Source organism: Pleurodeles waltl, chromosome 3_1 (assembly GCF_031143425.1).
Source record: "Pleurodeles waltl isolate 20211129_DDA chromosome 3_1, aPleWal1.hap1.20221129, whole genome shotgun sequence".
In the NCBI taxonomy this organism is placed as follows: Eukaryota; Metazoa; Chordata; class Amphibia; order Caudata; family Salamandridae; genus Pleurodeles; species Pleurodeles waltl.
The window spans coordinates 33,962,406-33,989,553 of NC_090440.1; the positions used below are offsets into that span (position 1 = coordinate 33,962,406).

The 27,148-nt window shown below is 46.1% G+C and overlaps 1 pseudogene; it reads left to right on the forward strand.

The window, feature by feature from the left end:
• Positions 1-4,959: 4,959 nt before the first annotated feature.
• Positions 4,960-27,148, forward strand: part of LOC138283733 (embryonic protein UVS.2-like) — a 42,232-nt pseudogene continuing 20,043 nt past the window's right edge.

Here is a 27,148-nt window from a genome sequence, read left to right on the forward strand (position 1 = left end):
TCCTGATAGTTGCTTACCTGGTTAGGTGGCCAATCCTCCTCTGAGGCCTATTTAGGGTCTCTCCTGTGGGTTTCTCTTCAGATAACAAATGAAAGAGCTCACCAGAGTTCCTCTACATCTCTCTCTTCAATTTCTGGCAAGGATCGATTGCTGACTGCTCAAGGACACCTGCAAAACCGCAACAAAGTTGCAAGACGACTACCAGCAACATTGTAGCGCCTAATCCTGACGGCTTTCTCGACTGTTTCCTGGTGGTACATGCTCTGAGGGCTGTCTGCCTTCACCCTGCACTGGAAGCCAAGAAGAAATCTCCCGTGGGTCGATGGAATCTTCCCCCTACTAACACAGGCACCAAACTTCTGCATCACCGGTCCTCTGGGTCCCCTCTCATCTTGACGAGCGTGGTCCCTGGAACACAGGAGCTGGATCCAAGTAACCCCGACAGTCCAGAGCTCCTTCTGTCCAAATTTGGTGGAGGTAAGTCCTTGCCTTCCATGCAAGACAGTAATCCTGTTTACTGCATGAACTGCAGATGCTAGGGCTTCTGTGCACTCTTGTAAGGAATCCTTTGTGCACAGCATAGCCCAGGTCCCCAGCACTCTGTCCTGCAATGCTCAACTCACTAAGTTGACCACCGACTATGTGGACCCTCTTTTGCAGTGTTGAGGTGACCGCCATGCTCAGATTTCTTGAATGCCTGTTCAAGTACTTCTGCGGGTGCTGCCTGCTTCTGCGTGGTCTCTCTGTGCTGCTGAGTGCCCCCTCTGTCTCCTCCTCCAAGTGGCGACCTCCTGGTCCTTCCTGGGCCTGGGCAGCACCCATTTTCTTCAACCACAACTCTTGCAGCTAGCAAGGCTTGTTTGTGGTCTTTCTGCGTGGAAATAACTCTGCATCCTCCAGCACACCATGGGACATCTTCTGTGCAAAGGAGAAGTTCCTGGCATCATCTGTTGTGGCAGAATCTTTAGCTTCTGCCACCCGGAGGCAGCCCTTTTGCACTTTCATCCGGGGTTTAGTGGGCTCCTGCTCCCCCGGACACTTGCATGAGTCTTGGACTTGGTCCCCTTCCTTTACAGGCCCTCAGGTCCTGCAATCCGTCTTCAGTGCTTCGCAGTCAGTTGTTGTCCTTGCAGAATCTCCTATCACGACTGTAGTGTGTTTCTGGGTTAGAAGGGTAACTTTACTCTTACTTCCAGGGTCTTGGGGTGGGGTATCTTGGACACCCTTAGTGTTTTCTTACCCTCCCAGTGACCCTCTACACACTACACTAGGCCTGGGGTCCATTTGTAGTTTGCATTCCACTTTTGGAGTATATGGTTTGTGTTGCCCCTAGCCCTATTGCATCCTATTGTATTCTACAGTGTTTGCACTACTTTTCTAACTGTTTACTTACCTGATTTTGGTTTGTGTGTATATTTTGTGTATTTTACTTACCTCCTAAGGAAGTATATCATTTGAGATATTTTTGGCACATGGTCACTAAAATAAAGTACCTTTATTTTTTGTAACTCTGAGTATTGTGTTTCTTATGATATAGTGGTATATGATATAAGTGGTATAGTAGTAGCTTTGCATGTTTCCTAGTTCAGCCTAAGCTACTCTGCTATAGCTCCCTCTATCAGCCTAAGCTGCTAGAACACTGCTAATCTACTAATAAGGGATATCTGGACCTGGCACAAGTTGTAAGTACCATCAGGTACCCACTATAAGCCAGGCCAGCCTCCTACAAGTGGTGTATAGTGGAGTGGCGTACAGTGGAATGGCAGAGTGGAGTGGCGTACAGTGGCTAGTGTATAGTGCAGTGGTGTACAGTGAAGTAGCATAGTGGAGTGGCATAAAGTACAATTGCATAGAATGTAGTGTTGTGCAATGTACTGGTGCAGAGTGCAATGGCATAGAGTGGAGTAGCATAGAGTGGAGGGTTGTAGAATGGAGTGGCATAGACTGCAGTGTGATAGAATGGAGTGGCGAAGAGTGTTATACATTAAAATGGAGTGGTGTAGAGTGTAGGCTTGGGTGGAGTTCAAGTAGTCCGACTCCATGGAATTCCATGAAGTTGAAAAAAACCTCTGTGGAACTCCGCAAAGGTGGATTTCCATGACCCGTGGAGTCCTGAATGTGCCTGTTCTCAGAAGTGCTAAGCAGGGTTGGCCCTGGTCAGCTAGGCCTGACTCTGCTTAGCTCTTCCGAGAGTGGGCACATTCAGGAGAGGGCCATAGGCAGTGAAAGCTGTTGTTTCAGGCCTTTTGTGCACCGGCCTGACCTGTGTGCAGTGCACACTGGGCAGGCTGGTCACAAGAGGCCTGAAACTGCGGCTTTCTTTTCCTGCCTATGACCCTGGCATGAAGTTCCAAAAACTCCTTTAGATCCGCCAGCAGACCAGAGCTCCATGCACACCTCTGGTAGAGTGGAGTGGCGAAGAGTGGACGGTTGTAGAATTGAGTGGCATAGACTGGAGTGTGATAGAATGGAGTGGCGAAGAGTGTAACATAGAACAGTGGAGTGGTGTAGGATTTAGGCTTGGGTGGAGTTTATGGAGTCTGACTCTATGGAACTCCGAGGAGTTGAAAATAAACTCAGTGGAATTCCGCGGAGGTGGAGTTCCATGACCCGCGAGTCCTGAATGTGCCTGATCTTGGAAGCGCTAAGCAGGCTTGCGCCTGGTCTGCCTGGCCCGACCCTGCGTAGCGCTTCCGAGAGTGGGCGCATTCAGGAGAGGGCCATAGACAGTGAAAGCTGCCGTTTCAGATGCACACAGAGCAGGCCGGTGCACAAGAGGCCTGAAACTGTGGCTTTCTTTCCCTGCCTACGACCCTGGCGTGAAGTTCCAGAAACTCCTTTAGATCCACCCGCAGACCAGAGCTTCATGCACACCCCTAGTAGAGTGGAGTGGCTTAGAGTGGACTGGAGAAGAGTGGAGTGATGTACAGTGGTTTCGTTTAGAATGGAGTGGCATATACTGGACTGACGTCTAGTGGAGTGACGCAGATTGTGCTAGTGAGGAGTGGAGTGGCATAGAGTGGAGTGCCGTAATTGAAAAAGACATAGCATGCAAGTGTGTGAACGGATAGAGATGTAATATGCCAAGAACATAGATTGTGAGGTGTAAATGGTAATTTTGATGGCAAGTGTGAATAGTGTACGTAGTGTTAAAGTTATAAGTTTAAAATAATTAGTTACATATTGTGCCGTGAGGAACATGCGGTAATCAGTATGTGACTGACTAATGGCTGTGCTTACCAAAGGTAAAAGGCAGTCAGGTCGTTTTTAGCACAGCTTGGCTGCGTTCTGCATTTTACTTTATTCTGGGTTAAGGTGTTAGATATGGGTAAGTAGTAGCCTTTATTGTTGTGCACTACCCATTACCTCTTATTAAATTTATGTATATTTTTCCAGCATTTTAGGGAGAATTGTGTATATTTTCTCTCTGCCTCAAGATCTATCACTTTGCACTCTGTGGACGATGAATCACAGTAACTTCTTGACTCTTGTAGAAAGTGCAAGATGACAGATACTGTGCATTCCTAGTCTTGGCAGTGTGCATGTTCATACTAGATTTATAATACCTGATACCTGAGATTAATAAATAACGTGACCCACACAGTCCTTCCCGTCCCTTCACAAGGTAGCCCTTAGTAAATGCAACCCCCAGTCTGGAGGGGCGTCTCAATAGTCAGAGGGAAGTCCAAAGTGTGTTTCCACCCACAACAGACTTTCTGAACTCTTCCTTCTATTCCTATGGATGGCACGTGGGTAAAATGATGGGCAGACAGGAGGGCAGAGAGGTAGGGAAGGCAGACATGGGCAGAAAGAGAAGTAGAATGGGACAGGCAAGTGGATAAAATGGTGGGCAGAGAGAGGCGGAGGAGGCAGACATGGACAGAAAGAGAAGTAGAATGGGCAGGCACGTGGGTAAAATGATGGGCAGACAGGAGGGCAGAGAGAGGTAGAGAAGACAGACATGGACAGAAAGAGAACTAGAATGGGCAGGCACGTGGGTAAAATGATGGGCAGACAGGAGGGCAGAGAGGTGGAGAAGGCAGACATGGGCAGAAAGAGAAGTAGAATGGGACAGGCACGTGGGTAAAATGGTGGGCAGACAGGAGGGCAGAGAGAGGTAGAGAAGGCAGACATGGGCAGAAAGAGAAGCAGAATGATGAGGAGACCGAGGCAGGGACAAGTTCAATAGATAAAACGAGCCCCCTCATTTATTCTTCTAACTGCTTGCATGCATATATCTAGCTGTCACTCTGCTCGCTGAGTCCGTCTGTCTCTTTGTTCATCCATCCGTCCGTCCTTTCATCCATCCATCCGTCCGTCCTTTTATCCAGCCTCCATCCATCCATACAACCTATTCATCTCCCTTTGTCCTTCCTTCCTTTGTCCATCCGTCCATCCACACACCCTACTCACCTACCCACGCAGCCCTATAAACCTTTCCGTCCATCCATCCATTCATCAACCCCCACCCAACTCTGTTTGCTCAATTTATATCTATCTGCAGAACTGTAAACTTAAATTGCAGTTTGTTTCAATAAATGCAATATATTCCTCTGATGGACGACAGCCCGAGCTCTTCTCGCTTCATAGGCGATTTTCTCCGCTCCTCGCCATGTAGTGCCTCGAGGACTCTGGGTGTTGGTCGAGGAGCCAAACACTGGGACGGGCGCCTGTATCCAATCACAGACTCAACCTCCTTGCAGTAAGAATAAGCAGCGTCTGTGTGTCATAATCTAATCTCTTTTCACGGTTTAGGGTCTGTAGCAAAAAACATTTTCCACACTAAAACGCTGCATATTATCTTGGGGTTCACTACCTTAGAAGAGGCCCCGGGCATCCCTTCCTGCACAGACACACCTTGCAGAAGCTCGCGTCATCCTTCGTCCTGAGAGCTGATTGGAGGATGTTCATCCTCTCTAAGGTATATAAGGGTTCGGTCTGGGGTCAACAGAGCATCGACCTGAAGGAAGAAACATTGTCCGCTGGTGACTTGAGCACTGCCCAGAACCCGAGGATGGACAGAAGAATGTGGGTCCTGGCCGCAGTGTGTCTGCTGAGCACCTGCTGGAGCTCACCTGTGCAGGTGAGACCACTTTCAGCAGGGTGATAAAGAGCTGTGCGCATGCCCAGGTATATTCACCCAGGTGTAAGTGCAGGCTCCCTGGAGTGCACCTGTACATGGGAGAGGGAGAGAACAGAGCTAAATTGATCTATTTGTAACTACATTTCCCAGGTGTATATCTCTGTGAGTGTATCTGTATACCAAAGAGGGAAAGACAGAGTTATATTGATCTGTTTGTAAGTACCTGTCCCAGGTGTGTATCTCTGCGAGTGCACCCGCATAGGGGAGAGGGGAAGTCACAGAGCTATACTGATCTGAGTGCAAGTACCTGTCCCAGGTGTGTATCTCTGTGAGTGCACCTGTATAAGGGAGAGGGGAAGTAACACTGTGAGTGCACATGTACAGGGCAAAAGATGGGGTTATAAAATTATAGAGACTTGCAGCATATAAACACCTTGGAGTGTCTAGGGAGAGTGCCCCTGAAGAGGTGAACACTGCAGTGCAGTGTTCTATAGACAGGTACACAGGTAAAGCATCTCAGGAGAGTATCACTGTGAGTGCACCTGTACAGGTCAGAGAACGGACTCACAAAAAGAGTTGGACCTGTGTGCAGGTACAGAATCACAGCTGTGTCTCATTGTAAGTGGACTTGTAGAGGCAAAAACTGCATTAACAGTGATGTGCACAGGTGAAACCTTTGTTGTGCTGCATCGTGAGTGAACCTGTACATGTGAGAGGAACAGTAACAGTAACAGTGACCTATAAATGTGCACAGGTAAAGCCCCTCAGCCGCGCCTCGCTCAGAGTGCACCTGTACATGTGGGAGGAGCAGTAAAAGTGATCTATAGATGTGCACAGGTGAGGCCAGTGTCGGGTCTCACTCAGAGTGCACGTGTACATGTGAGAGGGGCAGTAACAGTGATTTATAGATGTCCACAGGTGAGGCCTCTGTTGTGCCTCACTCAGAGTGCACCTGTACATGTGCGAGGAGCAGTAACATTGATCTATAGATGTGCACAGGTGATGCCTCTGTCGTGCTTCACTCAGAGTGCACCTGTACATGTGAGAGGAGCAGTAACAGTGATCTATAGATGTGCACAGGTGATGCCTCTGTCGTGCTTCACTCAGAGTGCACCTGTACATGTGAGAGGAGCAGTAGCAGTTATTTATAGATGTGCACAGGTAAGGCTTCTGTCGTGCCTCACTCAGAGTGCACCTGTACATGTGAAAGGAACAGTAACAGTGATTTTTAGATGTGCACAGGTGAGGCTTCTGTCGTGCCTCACTCAGAGTGCACCTGTACATGTGAAAGGAACAGTAACAGTGATTTTTAGATGTGCACAGGTAAAGCCCCTCAGCCGCGCCTCACTCAGAGTGCACCTGTACATGTGGGAGGAGCAGTAACAGTGATCTATAGATGTGCACAGGTGAGGCCAGTGTCGTGTCTCACTCAGAGTGCACCTGTACATGTGCGAGGAGCAGTAACAGTGATCTATAGATGTGCACAGGTGATGCCTCTGTCGTGCTTCACTCAGAGTGCACCTGTACATGTGAGGAGCAGTAACAGTGATTTATATATGTGCACAGGTAAGGCCTCTGTCGTGCTTCACTCAGAGTGCACCTGTACATGTGGGAGGAGCAGTAACAGTGACGTATAGATGTGCACAGGTAAGGCCTCTGTGGTGCCTCACTCAGAGTGCACCTGTACATGTGAGAGGAGCAGTAGCAGTTATTTATAGATGTGCACAGGTAAGGCTTATGTCATGCCTCACTCAGAGTGCACCTGTACAAGTGAAAGGAGCAGTAACAGTGATTTTTAGATGTGCACAGGTAAGGCCTCTGTCGTGCCTCACTCAGAGTGCACCTGTACATGTGAGAGGAGCAGTAGCAGTGATTTGTAGATGTGCACAGGTAAGACCTCTGTGTGCCTCACTCAGAGGGCACTTGTACATGTGAGAGGAGCAGTAGCAGTTATTTATAGATGTGCACAGGTAAGCCCTCTGTCGTGCCTCACTCAGAGTGCACCTGTACATGTGGGAGGAGCAGTAACAGTGATTTATAGATGTGCACAGGTAAGGCCTCTGTCGTGCCTCACTCAGAGTGCACCTGTACATGTGAGAGGAGCAGTAACAGTGATTTATAGATGTGCACAGGTAAGGCCTCTGTCGTGCCTCACTCAGAGTGCACCTGTACATGTGAGAGGAGCAGTAACAGTGATTTATAGATGTGCACAGGTAAGGCCTCTGTCGTGCCTCACTCAGAGTGCACCTGTACATGTGAGAGGAGCAGTAACAGTTATTTATAGATGTGCACAGGTAAGGCCTCTGTCATGCCTCTCTCAGAGTGCACCTGTACATGTGAGAGGAGCAGTAACAGTGATTTATAGATGTGCACAGGTAAGGCCTCGGTCGTGCCTCACTCAGAGTACACCTGTACATGTGGGAGGAGCAGTGACAGTGACGTATAGATGTGCACAGGTAAAGGCTCTGTCATGCCCTACCCCACCTGCACCTTCACATGTGGACGAAGCAGTAACAGTGATCTATAGATGTGCACAGGTAAAGCCCCTGCTGTGCCTCACCCTGAGTGCACCTTTACATGTGGGAGGAGCAGTAACAGTGATTTATAAATGTGCACAGGTAAGGCCTCTGTCGTTCCTCACTCAGAGTGCACCTGTACATGTGGGAGGAGCAGTAACAGTGATCTGTAGATGTGCACAGGTAAAGCCCCTGCCGTGCTTCACCCTGAGTGCACCTGTACATGTGAGAGGAGCAGAAACATTGCTTTATAGATATGCACAAGTAAAGCCTCTGTCGTGCCTCACCCCTAGTGCACCTGTACATTTAAGAGCAGCAGAAACAGTGATTTATAGATGTGCACAGGTAAAGTCCTCTTTTACCTCACCCCTAGTACCCCTGTACATGAGGGAGGAGCAGTAACAGTGATTTATAGATGTGCACGAGTAAAGTCCCTCCCAAGCCGCACCCCTAGTGCACCTGTGCACTTGGGATTAGCAGTAACAGTGATTTATCGATGTGAACAGGTAAAATCTGTCATCGGCACCCTGGGTGCACCTGTACATGTGGACAGAGAGTGACAGTGCTTTATAGATGTGCACAGCTAAAGGTACTGTCGTGCCTCACCCCACGTGCACCTCTTCATTTGGACAGAGCAGTAACAGTGATTTATAGATGTGCACATCTATAAATCAATCTGAGTGCACCTGTAGATGTAGGAGAAGCAGTAACAGTGATATAGAGATCTGCAGCATGTAAAGACTCTTGTGGAATTCAGTCTGGGTGCAGCTGCACAGGTGAGAGACTCATTCACAATGGTATGTAGGTCTGTGTGCAGGTAAAGCCTCTCAATAGAGCCACACTGTGCACTTGTACTGGTGAGGGCAGTAACTGTTTAGGGAGACCTTCAACACATAAGTACTCTGATTTGTGTTTAACTATGTGTGCCCTTGGTCAGGTGTGAGGTCTGATACCTGTATTATTTAGACCCGCAGCACATCTAGCTCCCCAAGTGTGGCCCTGATTGAATTCTGGTCAGGAGAGCAGCACACTTGTACTCACCTTGTGTGTCCTGAAAGGGACGAAATGAAACTATACAGGGTTAAAATGATCTCATTTACACCAGTCCTTGTATATTTTATGTGGCACAAGTGCAGTTACATGTCCTGCACTGTGTGTATAAATGTCAACGCCTTTCTCCTAGTGTGCAGATGGTGCTGGTGTACTTACTCTCTATGTACAATGTGTAGATTGTTCTGGTGCATTTATGCCTTCCATGACCTGTGTAAACTGTGCACACATGGGTACATTCTTGGTGTAGTGCGTAGATAGTAGAGGTACATTAACAATGTATATGCTTTGTGTAGTTGGCAGACAGACCTGATGCCACCATCTGATCATTCAAATAAGTTGTTTGATGTTTGCAAGATTTGTTTCTAATACATCAAAGAAATAATTGGAACACATCCTAGTAATGAAACATTTAAAACCTTTCCTTCTGCAGGTTTTCTTTGACAAGCCAAAGGCACATCATGGTAAGTAACATGATATTCTCTCATTAGTGTGTGTGAAATGTGTATGTGGCCAACAGGTTCAGTACTGATGTGGAATGGAAATGTGCCTTAACTTCCCGATGCAGAACACCGACCTGAAGGCAAGAGCTTGGATGTTTTTGAGATCATCAGCAGAGAGAACGAGGGTAAGAACAAAACAGGACATTCTGGGAGCCAGGGTGGGAGATACCTGCACATGGTGCCAGCTCTAAATGAACCTTGGAAAACACATACATGCACTGTGATTCCTAACACATGTACACACACGTAGAGTGCTGCAAACACACTCAGATAGTGGAACAGCAATAAAGCGTCTGGCTTCGCATGCGATGCATTTAAAAACTTCATCAACTCTCTAGTGCTGATGTACTTTATTAGGCTGTTATTTCCCCCTTCAAATTTCCTAATCAGGCCACAGCCTCCCCAATCTAAACTCCTTTAATCTCCTTGGAGCGGTTGCTGGCACCACCACGACTGCCTCCCTGATGGTCACCATATACTTTCTAAGTGTCCTTCAGGTCTGTTAACGTCTGTGCCCCTACACCTACATGACTCAATCACACATGCAAGCTCATATTACTGACTCTTCACACTCTCACCACTGACAACCGCCCACTGCAACTTCCATTTTTGATTCTTCTTACTCCTGGATCCCTGCATCTGGAAAACCTCCCAATTTTAAATCAGCTGGACCCCAGATCCCACTTTGTGCAGAAGGCAATATCTGTCTCAAGCTCGACGGATACCCTGATACTACTGTCTTCCTTTGAACTCTGTTGGGTTTCTGTAATATGCAGGACGCAGGAACGAGGTAGATTTTATAGATTTTTTTCCGTGCAGCCAAAAGCATCTTGTTTCTACAGCGTCCAACGTAAAAGTCGCCAGCCCATTCCACCCTCACATTCCATTCCCAATCCCCACGTATTTACATTCCATTTATACATTCCGTAAAGTGACCGCCAAGGAACATAACAACAGAATACAACACATTTACCCCCTTGACAAAATAACAAATGGAGTAACCACATAAAGAGAAATTAATAAATATAAAGATATATACCAAGAACAAAGAGGAATGGCATAAATAACTACACATAATCAACTAACCGTGAAGATCTCTGTCTAATACGCCCATCAAACTTCACTCTTGATGCAATAGAATCACCTTAAACACCTTCATCCATACCACTCCTTCCATTGCTATCATTGCTCTCCCAATCTCTATTGTACACAGAACTATCAGTCTCAACGAAACATTCTTCTTCATCAATCACACCGCTAGCACCACCATCAATCGCATCCGCATCAACGGGTTCTACAAACCTCCCACTCACAATGGACCCCGAACCGTAAGATCCAACTTACCACCTTTTCCAGGAGGACACCTTGCTAGTCTGTTAACATTCCAAACTCTGCCATCCTGTGTAACCGCCTTCTTATTGAACACCTTTACAACCTTCATGGCTCTTCCAAACTTAGGCATGTCTTTTCTTATAAAACCTGGCTTTCTTACCCTGACCCAATCACCTACAATTCATGTAGGCTCTCTCACCTTCCACTTCCTATCATATGATTCCTTGCTCTTTTCCTGTTTTGACATCACGTAATCTTTAACTCTCTCATTATCAAGCACACAATTACCTTTACCACATATCTTTTTGAACCACCAGGGACAAAGCTTAGACACAGGATCTCTACCTCTTAACAATCTAAATGGACTGACCCCTGTGGTGCTATGTGGGGTAATACGGTAATACCACAACTTCTCCCTTACCTTCTCCTTCCAAGCTCCTCCAAAACTCCATGCCCAACTAATAAATTCTTTAAGTACGCGATTAAACCTCTCCACCTGACCATTCTCTTGTGGTTCATACAAAGAGGTGGTCACATGTTTGATGTTGCAGTATTTAAGGAAACTTTGCATCTCTTTCAAAACCAGTTGAACCCCATTATCAGTTACAAGAATCTCAGGATACCCTTCCTTTGCAAATACTTCCTTAAGGAATTCAATGACCACACTCAAGGTCACTTGCGGAACTAACTTTACTTCTGGCCACTTGGAATGGTAATCAACAAGCACCAAGGCAAACCTTGCTTCATGAGGTAGAAACGAGAATGGACCAGAAATATCCAATCCTAATTTTTGTCGTGGGGAATCTGGCCATGGTACAGGACGCAAAGGTGCAGGCACGGTCTTCAGCATTTTTTCAGCGTTAATACATACACTATACTCCCTAACCGTCCTCTCTGCCATTTTATCCATACCAGGCCACCAAAAAGAGGTACGTATCAATTGTTTCATGGACGACATTCCTGGGTGACCAAGATGGGCCAAACTTAAATTCACCGATTGCATGCCCATAGGTGGAATACATTTCCCCTTCTTAAATAAAAGATCCTTCTCAATTTCCAACTCCTCTCTTATCTTAAAGAAAGGAGCCACCTCTTCTAATATCTTTTCCTTCCTTGGCCAACCCAATTTCACATAACCTTTGACTTGTTGTGACACAGAGTCCTCTTGATCTTTTTCAAACCATTCCTTCTCCTCCACAGATTTAAACTCTTTAGCAATGAATTCAGACACTACCGAAACAATATCCAAATCTCCTGTCTCACCTCTATCTGGCTTAACAGGGGCTGCTTGAGGTAGATGCGACAAACAATCTGCCACTGAATTGCTTTTACCAGGCACATACTCAACGTCAAAAGAATATTCCTGCAGTCTCGATACCAATCTTGCAATCTGAGCAGTTGCATTCCAGCCACCACCAGGGGATAAAATGCCCACAAGCGGCTTGTGATCAGTACGAAGTACAAACCGTGAGCCCCATATGTAGTTGCGAAAATGCTCTATTGCCCAAACACATGCAACCAACTCCTTCTCGATAACTGCATACCGCCTCTCCGCATCATTCAAAGTGCGAGAAGCAAATGTAACATTCCATTCACCTTTTCCAAATTTTTGTGACAAAACACCTCCAATACCATACATACTGGCATCCACTGTCACGATACACAGAGCTTTCATATTGAAAGGTCTGAGGGTAGATGCACACACAATTTCCTTTTTTATAGTCTCAAATGCACGTTCTTGCCTATCCGACCACTCAAACTCCACATTTTTACGGGTTAACTCTCTTAAAGGTTCCATTTTAGTCGCAAAATTCTCAATAAATTTGCTGTAGTATTCACGTAACCCTGCAAAGGATAAAAGCTTTTCACAATTGTCAGGCATAGGTGCATCCACTATTGCTTTAACCAGAGAACTTTTTGGCACAACCCCGTCCCCTGAGATGGTGTGCCCCAAATACTGGACAGACTCTGCAAAATTTTTTAATTTTTTAAGCTTCAGAGTTAGTCCATTCCTATTGAATACCTCGCACACTTTTTCCAGATGGTCTCTGTGTTCCTGTTCGTTTTTAGAATAAATTAAGACATCATCCTGGAAACACTTAACAAACCTATCAATTTCTTTAAACATTATAAACATTGCCCTCTGGAACACAGATGCAGCTGATGCTAATCCAAACAGCATACGTTTAAATTGATATAGACCCTGAAGCGTGATGAATGCAGTGAGATGACGAGAGTCTTCTGTGAGTTCAATCTGGTGAGAGGCTGACCTCAGATCCAACGTAGAGAATATCTTCGCTCCTTCAAGCATGCTAACAACTTCATTACATTTTGGTAGGGGATGGCAATTAACTATGATATTAGCATTCAAAGCCCTCGGGTCAACACATAACCTCAACGATTTATCTGGTTTATGAGCCAAAACAATGGGAGAAACCCATTCAGATGACTCCACTTCCTCAATGACACCCTCCTTCACCAATTCTTCCAAACTATTTCTCAACTCCTCGTGTATACCAATGGGAACATTTCTTAATTTCTGCACAACTGGTTTGGCATTCTCTTTGAGCTTAATTCTATGGCTGTAATTTTTTAATTTGCCTAGGAAATTTGGATGTAATCCAATTAGATTCCCCCCCCACCAACATCACTGGTTCAATTGCCCTGGGGTTCAGAATTATACCCAACTCGGCTTGATCCCTCCATCCCAGGACATTAACGCCTTTCTCTGCAACATAGATCTTGATCACAGCAGTACACCCTTTAAAACACGCAGAAGTCTCCACATATCCAGGAATATTGATTGTTGTACCGTCAAACACCTCAGCCACTATGTCAGAGGAGGCTAAGTTTGATGCATCCCACAGTGACTTAAACTTTTCTGCAAAATAATCATATGTGATGATCGTCCAAGGAGAACCAGAATCCGCCATGAGTTCCGGTTCTTGACCTTCAACAACTATTGTACACCTCGGTTGTTTCACAACTTTTACAGTTTTGTTGATGACATTATTTTTAATAGAAAGGACTACCCCCTTTTCCCTCTCACATGACATTCTATCTGTTTTCTTACTCCTATCATCTCTCTTCTTTCCTGTAGTACCCTTCAATGTGAATCTATTATAGCCAGTATTATTTCCAACAGCCCCGACTATATCCCCGTTCGTTGAGTTACTTTTTTCAGCATTTTGTACTGTCCTCATCCATTTTTCCGATTGTTCCAGTGCTTTGGCCGTATTTATTACTTCCTGTAATTTTGGATTCCCCATCACCCATAATTGTTCCTGAATCCTTTTGCTCCTCACATGTACAATGACCTGATCCCTGATCATCTCATCAGTGATGGGTCCAAAATTACAGTGAATTGATAAACTGCGTAAACTTGTCAAAAATTCATCAAACGCTTCGCCTTCCTGTTGAGTTCCCATGCATAGGGTTTAGATTAAAAAGTGTTTCATGAAATAAATGAGTGTCAATAGAAACAGGGCAAGACCCTAGCAGGAAACAAAACAAATATCAAGTGTAACATTAAGTGGTGACTAGTGAGAGGTTCCGGAAGAATAGTTGTGGAGTTTATAGAGCAGTCAGCTGTACTCAGATCACATAGAATCAACTTTAATAACTCTGGTAAAGGAGGTGAACTCTTAGACCACGAGAGGGGCAAAGGAAGCAGTAGTTTCATTGTCATGTCTATTCAAGAAAGTGACTGACATAGTGTCTGCCTTCCTTTAAAGTGTGGCGTCCCCAAGGGTAGAATGTTTATGCTACAGCATGATTGGCTGTTACTGTAGGCCATCAGCTTTTTTGATGAGCTATTGAACTACTGTCTAGGCAAGAATAACAATTCTTAAACATTGATATATCTTTTGTATAACAAAACACTCCTCTCCCCATCCAACTTGTACGTTACTGTGTTGGAAGTGTTCTTCTATGAACTGGACCCTACTCCTCTCTATTCTTTTAAATCAGTATTTGCACAAATCAGTACCAGTTACATTTGCTCAGAGGGGCCAAGCAGTACATAATATTAGAACTACTTGCACCCCAGCAGCAGCCATCTCTTATCCTTAGCCCGTAATACATATAGGGCACACTGTCTGTATTTGAACCACATTGTACCTTTAAGCAGGTGCACAAGACACAAACACAGACAGTGCGCTCTTTTACTTTTATGGTGCTACCCCCAGGGCATCCGCAAACTCATGCTGCACTTGCAATAAAATACAGAGCAACTGCTTCTCTATGCAGGCAGCAACCCATCTTCATTTTAAAGAGAGGTTAGAGATCCCCTTGCAGGTGAGTGCAGTGAGTAAGTATACCATCCAGCAGGGGGATGTCATGGGTGTCCATGGGACCCCTTTACTCTCTCCAGATGGCTGCCCACAAGGGGGACATTGACATTGCCTTTGTGTTGCATTGTCAGTGTTCCTCCTAAGGGCATGTTTGCTTCTTGGCCCGCATCCGTAATATAGGGCAGGCACAGAGGCAAAGGGAGGCCCTCATTTGCATGGGGCTATGCCCCTATGTAATTGAGGGAACACCTTCTAAAGATAAGGGTTGGCACTACTAGTGTGCCAGTGGTATCAGTATTACAGATGTCTGCGGCTCCTTCTTTAATACCATAGTACCCAGGGGTGCAGAAAGTGGGCACAAATGCCTTGTACTTCAGGGACAGAAGTCAAACCCCTTCTCAAGAAATAGTCTGCTGACCGAGCGAACCCCAAACCTATTGTCCAATCTCTCTGCTCCCCTTCCCTGCCAAAGTCCTAAAAAAAACATCAACCGGCAACACACTGCACACCTGGAGAACAACCATCTTCTGGATGCCTTCTAAACCAGATTTCGCACCAGCCGCAACACCTAAACTGCCCTAATTGCTGCCACTGATGACATCAGAACCCATACTCGATTGGGAAAAAATGGCAGCCCTGTTCCACCTCTACCTCTTGCCAGCTTTCAACACTGTATCCCACCACAAAAGATCAAAAGACTACATCACATCTGGATCCAAGGAGACACCCTCAAGTGGATCGCCTTGTTCCTCACCAGAAAAACCCAGAATCCACCTACCATTGTTCACCTCGGAATCCAAGAACATCATCTGTGGCATTTCTCGAGGCTCGTCTCTCAGCCCCACTCAGTTCCCCTGCATGAACCCCTTAAGCACAATTTCCTACGCAGGCAAAACCCAGCTCATCCTCTCACTGTCAGCAAACCCTACCACCACGATAGCCAACTTCCACAGTTGTATGACAAGGTTTGACCACTGGATGAAAAACAACTGGCTGAAACTCAAAATAGACAAAATGGAAGTACTAATCTTTGACAACAACATCCCCCTGTGGAACAGCTCATGGTGGCCCTCAGAACTATGACCCTCATCCATGCCGACAAACCACTTCTTCCCTTGGTCTGCATGAGTCTGTTGAATAAAATAAGTGCCACCCATACAAAGGCACTACTGACATAGCAAGCATGTGATGGACCCTAATGTAACATAATGGGCCCTAATGTAACCAAAGGAGATGTGCTCCCTACTCTGGTTTTCTGTTGAGAGATAGCAATAATTGCAACATAGTGCACACCTCAGGCCCAGGGCTCTGATGATACTCTACTTGCTGTACTAATGTTAGTTACACTCCTGGAAGGCAATGTGTGTTATTTTTATTGTAGATTTGTTAATGGACAGATGACTTGATCTCCTGAAGGTTGAAGTTTCCTTCATTCACATGCCCTGTATCTCTTTCCTTATGCTAGACATAACAATAGGAGCTTTAATTCCCTTACTCAGTGCATCTGCTCTTATTCCAGACAGCACACAGCTCCTGTATGCCGGAGACATTGCAGGGAATCCTGGCCGCAGTGCCATGATGTGTAAGGACAACAGCTGCTTTTGGCCCAAATCCAGTGATGGGACCGTGAAAGTACACTACACTCTCAGTGATTACAGTGAGTGTCTTCTGTGGTCAGTGGTGGAGGTTGTACCTGAGAGAAGAACTTACATGGCTTGTTCTACATGCTCTCATTTCTGTCTTCTTATGAACTATCCATTCTTCTACAGGTGAAAGTGATGCTGCTAAGATCACTGATGCTATTTCAGAGTTTACAGCATTGACCTGCATCCGGTTTGTGAGCCGCACAACAGAAACCAGCTACATCCAGATTGCACCTAGAGATGGGTAAAGACCAGGCCTGCTCCTAGGTCACACCCATGTGTACATTATCCTCTTGTGGCCCCTGTCTCACCTGGGGCAGTCAGCGATCTTTGTCTTGTAGTCTACTGTGGTTGCCATCTGTTCTTTACAATGAAGTTTGAATATTACAGTATTATTAATGTTTGTGGGTCATGGGTCTAGCAGGCACCAGTTTGTGATCCTGGACATTCACTCATTCAATCCTCTTTACAAGAAACTCTTGTTATAAATAAAAAAAAAATATATAAATATTTATAAAGCGCGCTACTCACCCGTGCGGGTCTCAAGGCGCTAGGGGGAAGGGTTTACTGCTGCTCGAAGAGCCAGGTCTTGAGTAGTCTCCGGAAAGCGGAGTGGTCCTGGGTGGTCCTGAGGATGGTGGGGAGGGAGTTCCATGTCTTGGCCGCCAGGTAGGAGAAGGACCTCCCACCCGCCGTGGTGTGGCGGATGCGAGGGACGGCGGCGAGAGCGAGGTTGGCGGAGCGAAGAGGACGGGTGGGAGTGTAGAAGCTGAGGCGGCGGTTGAGGAGTTTGGGTCCCTTGTTGTGGAGGGCTTTGTGTGCGTGGGTGAGGAGTCGGAAGGTGATCCTTTTGTTGACAGGAAGCCAGTGCAGGTGTCTCAGGTGGGCGGAGATGTGGCTGTTGCGGGGTATGTTGAGGATGAGGCAGGCGGAGGCATTTTGAATTCGTTGCTGACGTTTCTGGAGTTTGGCGGTGGTTCCTGCGTATAGTGTGTTGCCGTAGTCCAGGTGGCTCGTGACGAGGGCGTGGGTCACGGTCTTTCTGGTGTCGGCGGGAATCCAGCGGAAGATCTTTCGGAGCATGCGGAGGGTGAGGAAGCAGGAGGATGCTACGGCGTTGACTTGTTTGGTCATGGTGAGAAGTGGGTCCAAGATGAAACCGATAACAAAGTGTTTCTTCACACACCACAAATCCCAGGGGACTTCAGTTCCACTGTGACATGGATGATCAATGTCTGCATCTTAATAATGGCCTTGGAAGAATAGACACTGTGTAGAATCAGAAATATAGATGTGGAAAGCAGTGTACATAGAAAAAGCCCTGGTACATAGCATAGGTTTGTATTATCTGTGGGTCCAGAACTAGCTTGTTCAGGAGGCATTGCTAAGGTGATGGGCACTGACTTCACAACTTACCAAAGTCAAACTATGTGAAGCAGGATTTGTCATCATGCCTCAGCTTGCGTTGGTGGGTGCATAACTAGTTTGTTGCAATGTTCATTGGTATTCATATCAAAGAGAGTAGGAAGCCACAGTTAATCTTGAAAAGAGAAATTCATATGGGCAAATTTAGGAGCCCCTAGCGCCAGTCCGACGCCACTTTAGAAGGCCTAAAACGCAGCGCCATATTTACAAAGTGGTGCGGTGCATGTACTGTGCCACTTTGTAACACTTTGCGCTAAATTATGCCTGCGCCAAGCATGATGTATACAAAGGGGGCGTTCTCCCATTAGGGGGTCCAAAACAATGGTGCAAGGATATCTAAGAGATTTCCTTAAACAAACCATTTTTTCGGCACTTTGTACACCTGCTCAGAGGAGGTGTTAAAAGGAGGCTTCCATTAGTTACAAAGGGCCTCTGGGTGCTTTACACAGTTAGCGTCAGGATTTTTGACGCTAACTCTGTAAAGCGCTGAACTAGCATAAAAAATTCTGATGCTATTCCCCTAACTACCGCCATGGTGCGCCATATTTTAAATATGGCACACACATGGTGGTGTTAGGGGGGTGCTAAGGGGTGCAAGAAAAGTGCCGCTGCACACAGTGCAACGCCATTTTTCTTAAATATGCCCCATAGATTGTAGCATACATGTGTCTTTATTGTTGGAAAAAGAGTAAATTCATAGCTTGTAGGTGAGTAGTGGTCAACGCCCATGTGCTAAGAAATATAAACAATACACGTAGGTAGAATTATTTATGCCCACGTGGTTACAAGCAGTGTTGCTTTTCTAAACACACTATTCCAAGAAGGCAAGGTCAGCAGGACCATGGCAGGTAAGAGCCTCCGCAGGGGGTCAAGCTTGTTCACATCTACGAGGAAGGTGGCAGCACTCAGCACCAGCTGCAGGGACCACACAGGTCCATTGAGGGCGATATCCACAAAGATTACAGGGGACTGCAGGGCAGCTCCAGCTTATGTTCACAAAGCCAGGCAGAGGTGCAGCTGTCCACTGCCAGTCTATGTCAGTGCATCTTTGCAAGTTGAAGAAGTGAGCCAATCAGATGGGGTTGGTGTTTCTCTCCTTTGAGAGACTGGGAAGCCCATCATCCCACACTGCATTATAGTTGTCACTATTTAGATGCAAATGCGGGAGGTGAAGGGCTGCTAAATCTTTCATATGGCTGGTCCAGTCGGAACTTTGTGACTTCTCTCCAGTCTCTGAAATAAAAGGCAGCAGGTTAAAAAGTAGTGGTTGGAGTGCTATGTGTAAGAATGTCAGGTTCAATCTGCCAAAGGGTGGCCCTAAGGAACAAGTAGAAGTGGCCCCACAACCTGACAAAAATGCAAAAAGGCAGGGAATCCTTAGAACAAATGCAAAAGGTATCAGGAATTGTACTACTGTTATGGTGGCTCTGACTTTCATCCTTCTTCTGATACTCTCTGGGGTACCTAGTATCCTGTGTTGCTGATGCTTCTCTCTCTGGGCTATTTAGTATCCTGTGCCCTGAGGCCGCTTTCTCTGGGGTATCTAGTATCATGTTTTGCTACTCTCTCTGGGGTACCTAGTATCCTGTATCTCATACTCTGTGTTGCTGAGGCTACTCTATCTGGGGTATCTAGTATCATGAGTTACTGATGCTGCTCTCTCTGTGGTATCTAGTATCCTGTGTTGCTGATGCTCCTCTCTCTGGGGTACCTAGTATCCTGTGTTGCTGATGCTCTCTGTGGGGTATCTAATATCCTGTGTTGCTGATGCTACTCTCTCTCTGGGATAACTAGCATCCTGTGTTGCTGATGCTGCTCTTTCTGGGGTGCCTAATATCCTGTGTTGCTGAAACAGCTCTCTCTAGTGTATCTAGTGTCCTGTGTTGCTGATGCTGCTCCCTCTGGGGTACCTAATATCCTGTTTTGCTGATGCTCCTCTCTCTGGGGAATCTAGTATCCTGTGCTGGTGATGCTTCCCTCCCCGGAGTATTTAGTATACTGTATCCTGAGGCTGCTCTCTCTGAGTACCTAGTATCCTGTGTTGCTGTGGCTGCTGTCTCAGGGGTGTCTAGTCTGTGCCCTGAGGCTGCTCTCTCAGTGAGGTCACTGTTCTCAGATTTCAGAAGTTTTCATATTTGTCTCACTTTCACTCAATGTCTGTCCCAGCTGCTGGTCTAGCATGGGAAGGAGCGGCGGACCCCAGACTGTATCGCTAGGAGTTGGTTGCATGTCGAAAGGAACCATCCAGCATGAGCTCAACCATGTCTTGGGCTTTAACCATGAGCAGAGCTGCAGCGACCGCGATGACTACGTGAGAATCGTGACAGAGTTTGTTGCAGATGGTAAAGTAACCTCCGCCCTGTCCAATCACTTCTACTGATCAGAGAGAACTTTTTTCTGTTGTTGGTTGAATCATGTTATTAACAATAATTTGCTTTTAGAGAGTAATGTAGGGATCACCAAAAGCCACCAAAGTAAAAGAAGAAGGTGAAGCCAGGGTATTTGCTTTTATCAGGAGCCCTCATGCTCTGTCTGCCTCCCAATCACATGGCACAACTCCCTTTGTTAAGTAATTATGACATCATTGACCTAACACATGTACAGTTCAATGAATGTAACAAGACTGCTTAGTGCACAGAAGAGCACAGAAATGAGGTTTAGGTTGCACTCTATTATCTTAGAATCAACCCGAGAATAATTGTCCTTTGTACCGAGGTGGGTCTTGGCCATTTACTGATGTGCATCTCTGAAACCAGGTCCACTCCTGTGTATCTATACAGATGGAAAGGCATGAGAGGCAACAGTGTGAACTCTGTTCTCCTGTTGTCTGAATAGAATATCAGGCACCAACCTGGCCACTAGATTTATATTTACTGACAGACGACAAGAAGAACAAAGTAAATCTATATATTATAATGTGCAGGATTGGACTGCTGTCTGATCTTCATCCATCTGTATGAATGGTTCACCCTGAAACCAGTGTGATCTCTGAGCATCACTTTTTACTGCATGGTGTGTTAGCTACTAGTGTGATTTCTGTGCATCTCTATCTATTGCATGGTGTGTCATCTACTAGTCTGACCTCTGTGCATCTCTGTTTACTGCATGGTGTGTCAGCTACTAGGGTGACTTCTGTGCATCTCCGATTTCTTAATGGCCTGATAGATACTAGTGCAACGTTTGTGCATCTCTGTTTACTGCATGGTGTGTCAGATACTAATGTGACTACTGTGATTTCTGTGCATCTCTGTCTACTGCATGGTGTGTCAGCTACTAGTGTGACTCCTGGGCTTCTCTGATTGCTGAATGACCTGTTTGATACTACTGTGACTTCTGTGCACCTGTGTTTGCTTAATGGCCTGTTGGATACCAGTGCAACATTTGGGCATCTCTGTTTACTGCAACGTGTGTCAGATACTAGTGTGACTTCTGTGCATTTCTGTTGGACAACAATGTGACAAATACAGCAGCATCTTTTTAAGAACATCAACACAAAGTAGACATGAATGAGTCGGTTTCCAAGTGCACAGCTTTTCGACTCTTCTTGCTCAGCAGTCTAACTGACAGGCTCAGTGCACTAAAGACTAATTCAATAAAGACAACATCCCATGATTGAGATGTCCTCAGACCTGTTAGTAACTCAGTTAATGCCTCAGTCAGCTAATAAACGTTCCCAGACAAACCCATACTAGGACACCTACTTGCACTGCTAATCAAGCCCATCTTAGACCCAGGCAACCTTACAAACAACTAACCTAAGACTAATTTCCTCTTCATCGGAAAGACCATTGAAAAAGGTGTCTTTCTACAACTACAGAAGCAGAGCACCAATAAGTGTCTCTTACAATGTTTCTAATCCAGAATCAGATCTTGATTCAGCATCAAAACAGCAACCATACAAGTAGTTAAGGATGTCCTCCTGCTCCTCAATGACATTAACAAACCTCAGCCTCTTGATCCTGATCAACCTCAAAATACTTGAATACCAATATTCACACCCCTGGAAACACTCATGGTCTTTGCTGAATTGATCTTGCAATCGTTTATCTCGTACCTCACCAATCTCAAGGAAGAATCTGAAAGACACAGCATCTCCTTTATAATCTCATCGGAGGATGACATTCAATGACTCAGATCCTGATTCAAGCTTATTCAGAACTGGATGTTTCTAATCAACCCAGAAGTAAAACCTAACTGTGACAACAACTAAATACTGAAGTCTGATTCAGTCCTGGCTAGCAGACAAGAACCTTGACACCTCCTCCCCAGCTGACATCCAATGTCTTTGACTGCCCCACTGCCTTATTCAGAGGTTACTCCAGCTCCACACTGGCTCACCTGAAAGGCATACCACTTGCTGCAGCTCTCCTCATCAAAGCCCTCAAGAAATTGTATCACGTCATCCATTACTAAAGGAGTTTGATCCCTCCTACTACAGGCCTGTATTATGTTAACAAAACAAGGAATTCCAACACTTGCTTCACATTTAATTTATAGTTCCTTCAATTAATATTGATTAAAAAAAAACAAGATATGGTCCAATGGCTAATTTTAAGATAATTCTAAGATAGTTTCTTCAGTAAGAGAGTTTTCAGAAATATATGCACTATGACAAATCAATTAGCGGATAATTGAGCTCCGGTATCAATTGGCAGCATAAGAACTCCTAACCACATCTTTCAGTACTCAAGACTTTAAAGGAGTCTCACCAATAATCTCTCACAGTATTCCATTCTACTACGACCAGTACATTGACCTGAGTCTAAGCGACTGGATAGAAAAGTGTTGGTTGTTACAGGTAACAAATTGACACAATGGTGAAGTGAGAAGGTGTAAAGGTGTCTGGAGTTCGGGAAGATAGGGGAGTGGAGTGTCAGTGGTGGTGATGGGCCAGGAATGGAACTTTAGGTAGTAGGGAACACCCAGGGACTGATAGTTGTGTTACAGTTTGTTTAGTATGGTGAAAATCTGTGACTTTACAAATGTGAAAAGATGTGCACATCACCAGCATATTGGTGGTAGGAGAAGCCAAATGACAAAATGATGTCATATGGAGGTAAAACAGATGTCCTAAGACTGAAGCTTGGGTTATGCAGATAGGATGCTGATCATGGCAGTGAAAGCTAACCACAGCAGAAGACTGAGAACAATCACAGTATGAAGACAACATTCCAGTGCAAATACCCATGATGCATAGTTGGGAAGGTTTCACAAACAACATTGCTGGAGATCATGTAAAACACTGCAGTGAAGAAAATAGAGAATGATAATTGAGGAAAAGTGGTTACGATGATGAGAGGTTAGGAAGTTAGAGACAAGTAAGGGATGATTCCAGAGAGCAAAGTTGAAAAAAGCAGGTGGCAATGTATTATGTTGGGTTAAAAATAAGAGGTAATAGCTGAAACAAGCCAGTCACATAGGGTCTTGTAGAAAAGAAAACAGGATGTTGGTTGGATCACTTCTTGGCAATTTTAGAAACGTTAGGTCAACCACAGATTTCAATCATTCAGCATAGAGCCCAAAGGGAAGGGGGAGTTTCAAGAGTATGAAAAAAACAAATCAAGACACTAAAAGGTAGGGCTAGAGGTTTTTTATGGTTCAAATGGGAACACGTCTGACATAACAACCATTGAGTTTGCAAGAGGATTGATCCTGTAGCAGAAGTCGGGGTAAAAGAGTCAAGCTAGATAGCATGAGCGGTGGGGAGTAGTGTACAGAAGAGTGCAGAAGTGATAAGGAAACCATCTGGTTCTCATAGTAGAAATGTTGTGTTGGAAAATGGGTTATTGGTAGGGCAGGTAGGTACCTACACCTAGCAACAAGCCACAAACCTCCACAAAAGTACAGTTAGGTCTCAGTAAATTAATCCCAGCTCTACCCTTGGTAGCTTGGCATCGAGCGTCAAGGCTTAACTTAGGAGACAAAGTGTAAAGCATTCAAATATCACAAAACAGTAATTAAATAAAACACAGGAAACAGTTTAAAAATCCAAAACCAATTTATAAAAATAGCTTATATTTTTATCTTTAAAATGACACAAAACGATTAAAATCGGTTCAGGGGAACCGGAGATATGAATTTTTAAAGTATTATTATTTTCTAGCGCTTAGAAACAAAAAGCGCCAATCGGGTCATCTGGTTGCACCAGGACCGGGGCAAAGTCAAACTTTCAGGCCGACCGCGATGGAGCCCTGCTCGGCTACAGGTCGCGGGAGGCCTCGGTTAAAAAGTTACCTTCTGACTTAGTCTTTATTTTGAAGTTTTTCTTCACCGGGACGAACCTGCCAGTTGGATCCGACCTCCTGGAGCCCTTGTCCGGATACGCGAAGTCGGTTTCCTCGGTGGTGATTTTTACCTTCGGACTTAGTCGTTTTTTCGAGATGAAAATCCTTCGACCGGGGTAAACCTGGATCTTGATCCGACGTCCGTGGAGCCCTTCTCGGATACGATGGCTGGAAGGTCCCGGTCAACTTTTTACGTTCGGACTTAGTCTTTTTTTCGGATGTTTTTCTTGACCGGGACGAACCACGAAGTCAGGCCGGGTCGCGGTTGAGGCAAGCCGGCTAGAATTTCCGCGTCGAGTCGGTCACTTTATGGAGCTTTTTTTCAAAAATTCTCCAATCTTTTCCAAACTTCTGGGGCTTCACCCAGATGTTCTTTTAAGGTTCTTTTGGGGTCCACAGCTCACCCCAAGGGTCCAGAAGTTCTGTGATGGTCCTTGGGAAGTGCGGACTTCAACTCCCAGAATGCACCTGGCGCAAACTCCTTTTTGGCCACTGGACAGTGGTCAGCTGGTCGCTTTCTTCAGGAGTTGGTGCAGGGGACTCTGGTTTAGCAATTTTTTACCTGTAGCAAACAGGGAGTCCCTCCTTGAACCAGTTGAAGCCAGGCAAAGTCCTTCTTGTGGTGAAGCCCAAGTGTGCAGCTGGTGCAGTCCTTCTGAGTGCAGGGTCCAGGAGCAGGCCAGGGGTCCAGCAGGGCAGTCCTTCTTCTTCTTTAGTTCCTTTCTTGTTGAATTCTGGAGGGGATCTGAGGCGTGGGTGCAGGTCTGCCAGTTTTATCCTTGCTCCTGGGTGAAAAGCAGGGGGGCCCTGGTTCTCCAATCAGGGACAGGGTCGTCCCCCTGTGATGACCACTTCCTGGGAAGTGTGGCAAAAATCCATCCCAGAAGGCAACAGTCTCTAAAAATCCAAAATGGATGAATCTGATTTTTGGAGGAGAGATCTGGCTGAGCCCACCCACTGGTGTGGCTAAAAATCATAAACACACCCCTCTCCTGCCCTCTCCTAATCTAATCAAGGGGGCACCTAGCTGTCTGGGGTTGCAGGATGTGGGGGTGTTGCTGGGTGCTCCAGATGTCCTTCTCTGCCTTTGAAGACAAGTTTGGCAGCCCTCCCCCTTCCTGCCTCACCATCTGCTGAGGGGAGATTCTCTCCCCCAAGCACATTCCTTTGTGTGAAGTCAGGCCACTTCACACCTCATTAAAGTAGCCTGGCAGAAGCTGCTGCAGGCTGGCCAATCAGAGCACAGCAGCAAAAACAATGCAGAGCTGAAATTGGCAACTTTTTAGGTAAAGTCTAAACTTTTTACCTGCACTAGTTATATTAAATCCAACAACTGGAAGTTGGGGGATTTATTATAACAATCAATTTGATACCAAATTCTTGGTATGTAACATTTAAGGGGACTTTAAAATTTAAAATAAAGTCTGCCCATTCTAGCCTATGAAGGCCATTTACTTCAATGAGGGAAAAACGAATTTGGCTGTTTTTACCTCACCAGGGCTTATAAATCTATTTTTATAAAGTCCCTGCTTATAGTTACATGGCACCCAGCCCTAGGGGCACATAGGGCACACCTTAGGGGTGACTTATATGTAAAAATAAGGTAGTTGAAGACTTTGGAAGTACCTTTAATTCCAAAGTCGAATTTGCATATAACTTTAATTTAAAAGCAGCCAGCAAGGCAGGCTTGCTTTTAAAATGACACTGGGCACCTCAGCAATGCACCTAGGTGTGCACCACCTATGCTGTGGTCCCTAAACCTACATGCCCTACTATATACTAGGGACTTATAGGTAGGTTAACTTAGCCAATTATAATTAGCCTAATTTGCATATCCATTTTACACAGAGCACAGGCCCTGGGACTGGTTAGCAGTACCCAGGGCACCATCAGAGTCAGGAAAACACCAGCATAAAGTGGAAAATGGGGGCAAAAAGTTAGGGGGCCTCTGCAATCAGCCCCAGTTTCTCACACAACCCCCCCCCAGCCCACACACCCAGGAGACTCAGCCCAACCCTGGGAGAGTCTTCCTGGCTTGTTAGGCGAGGAAGACAGTGCAGAAAACTGGCTGTCCCTTTGCAGGGCCTACTCTGCCTTATATCCTCCTGTCAGGGTCACTCCCTCTGGGTAGTGAAGCCATCCCAACAGTAAAAGGACCCAACCCAAACTGAAACTTCCCTCTAGGGGGGTCTTCCTCCTCTCTCTCTGCCAACTTGGGTAGTGAGGTGCCCACCTCCCCTACTCCTAACTTTGCTAGGGCAAGACCTAGTTTACCCAAAGAGGTCACCCAACACTTGAGCAACCCCACCATGACCAACAGGGTCAGGGGGCCTACTTTGCTATTGGCCTTGGGGTCTGCCTCCCAGGCCAAGTACAGTGCTGCCTGGAAGGCTAGCACCCAGCAGAGGCTACTGACAGCTGTCAGTACCCAGAACCACACCCTAAGCTCTCCACTGACAGGTGGCTGAGCTGCTTTAGGGGCATCTTTGGGGTCCTGGCACCCCTCTTGCTGTCTAGAGTGGGGGGCTACCACCTCCTGTGGCAGACACCCTCCTTCCACTCTCCCTTCTGTCAGTGCAGGGGCAACACCCTGCATCTGGACAGCTGCCTGACTACTCAGGACTTCCTTGGGGTCAGGTGAGGCCTCACCAGTGCCAACTCGGGGCTCCCCCCCTACTGGGGCAGAAGGCCTTTGGCTCCCTGGAACTCTCTTTAAGAGTGGCCTACCCTTCCTTTTCTTCTTTCCTTTTCTTGGGGACCCCTGTCTCCTAACTGTAGGGACTGACTCCCCAGGACTTTGGGTTGGGGGGGCGCCCTGGGCGACCACCCCATCTGTGACCAGACTCACCTCTGGGAGGTCATTGCCCAGGATACAATCTAGGGGAAGGTCAGCACTGACTACCACCCTAATCCAGTCAAGGATACCCTCCCTCTCTAGGGGCACTATGGCTACAGGTTTGGAGGTGACCTCCCCTGTGGCTATCCTGACTTTCTTTGTCTTTCCTGGGACATACATGTCT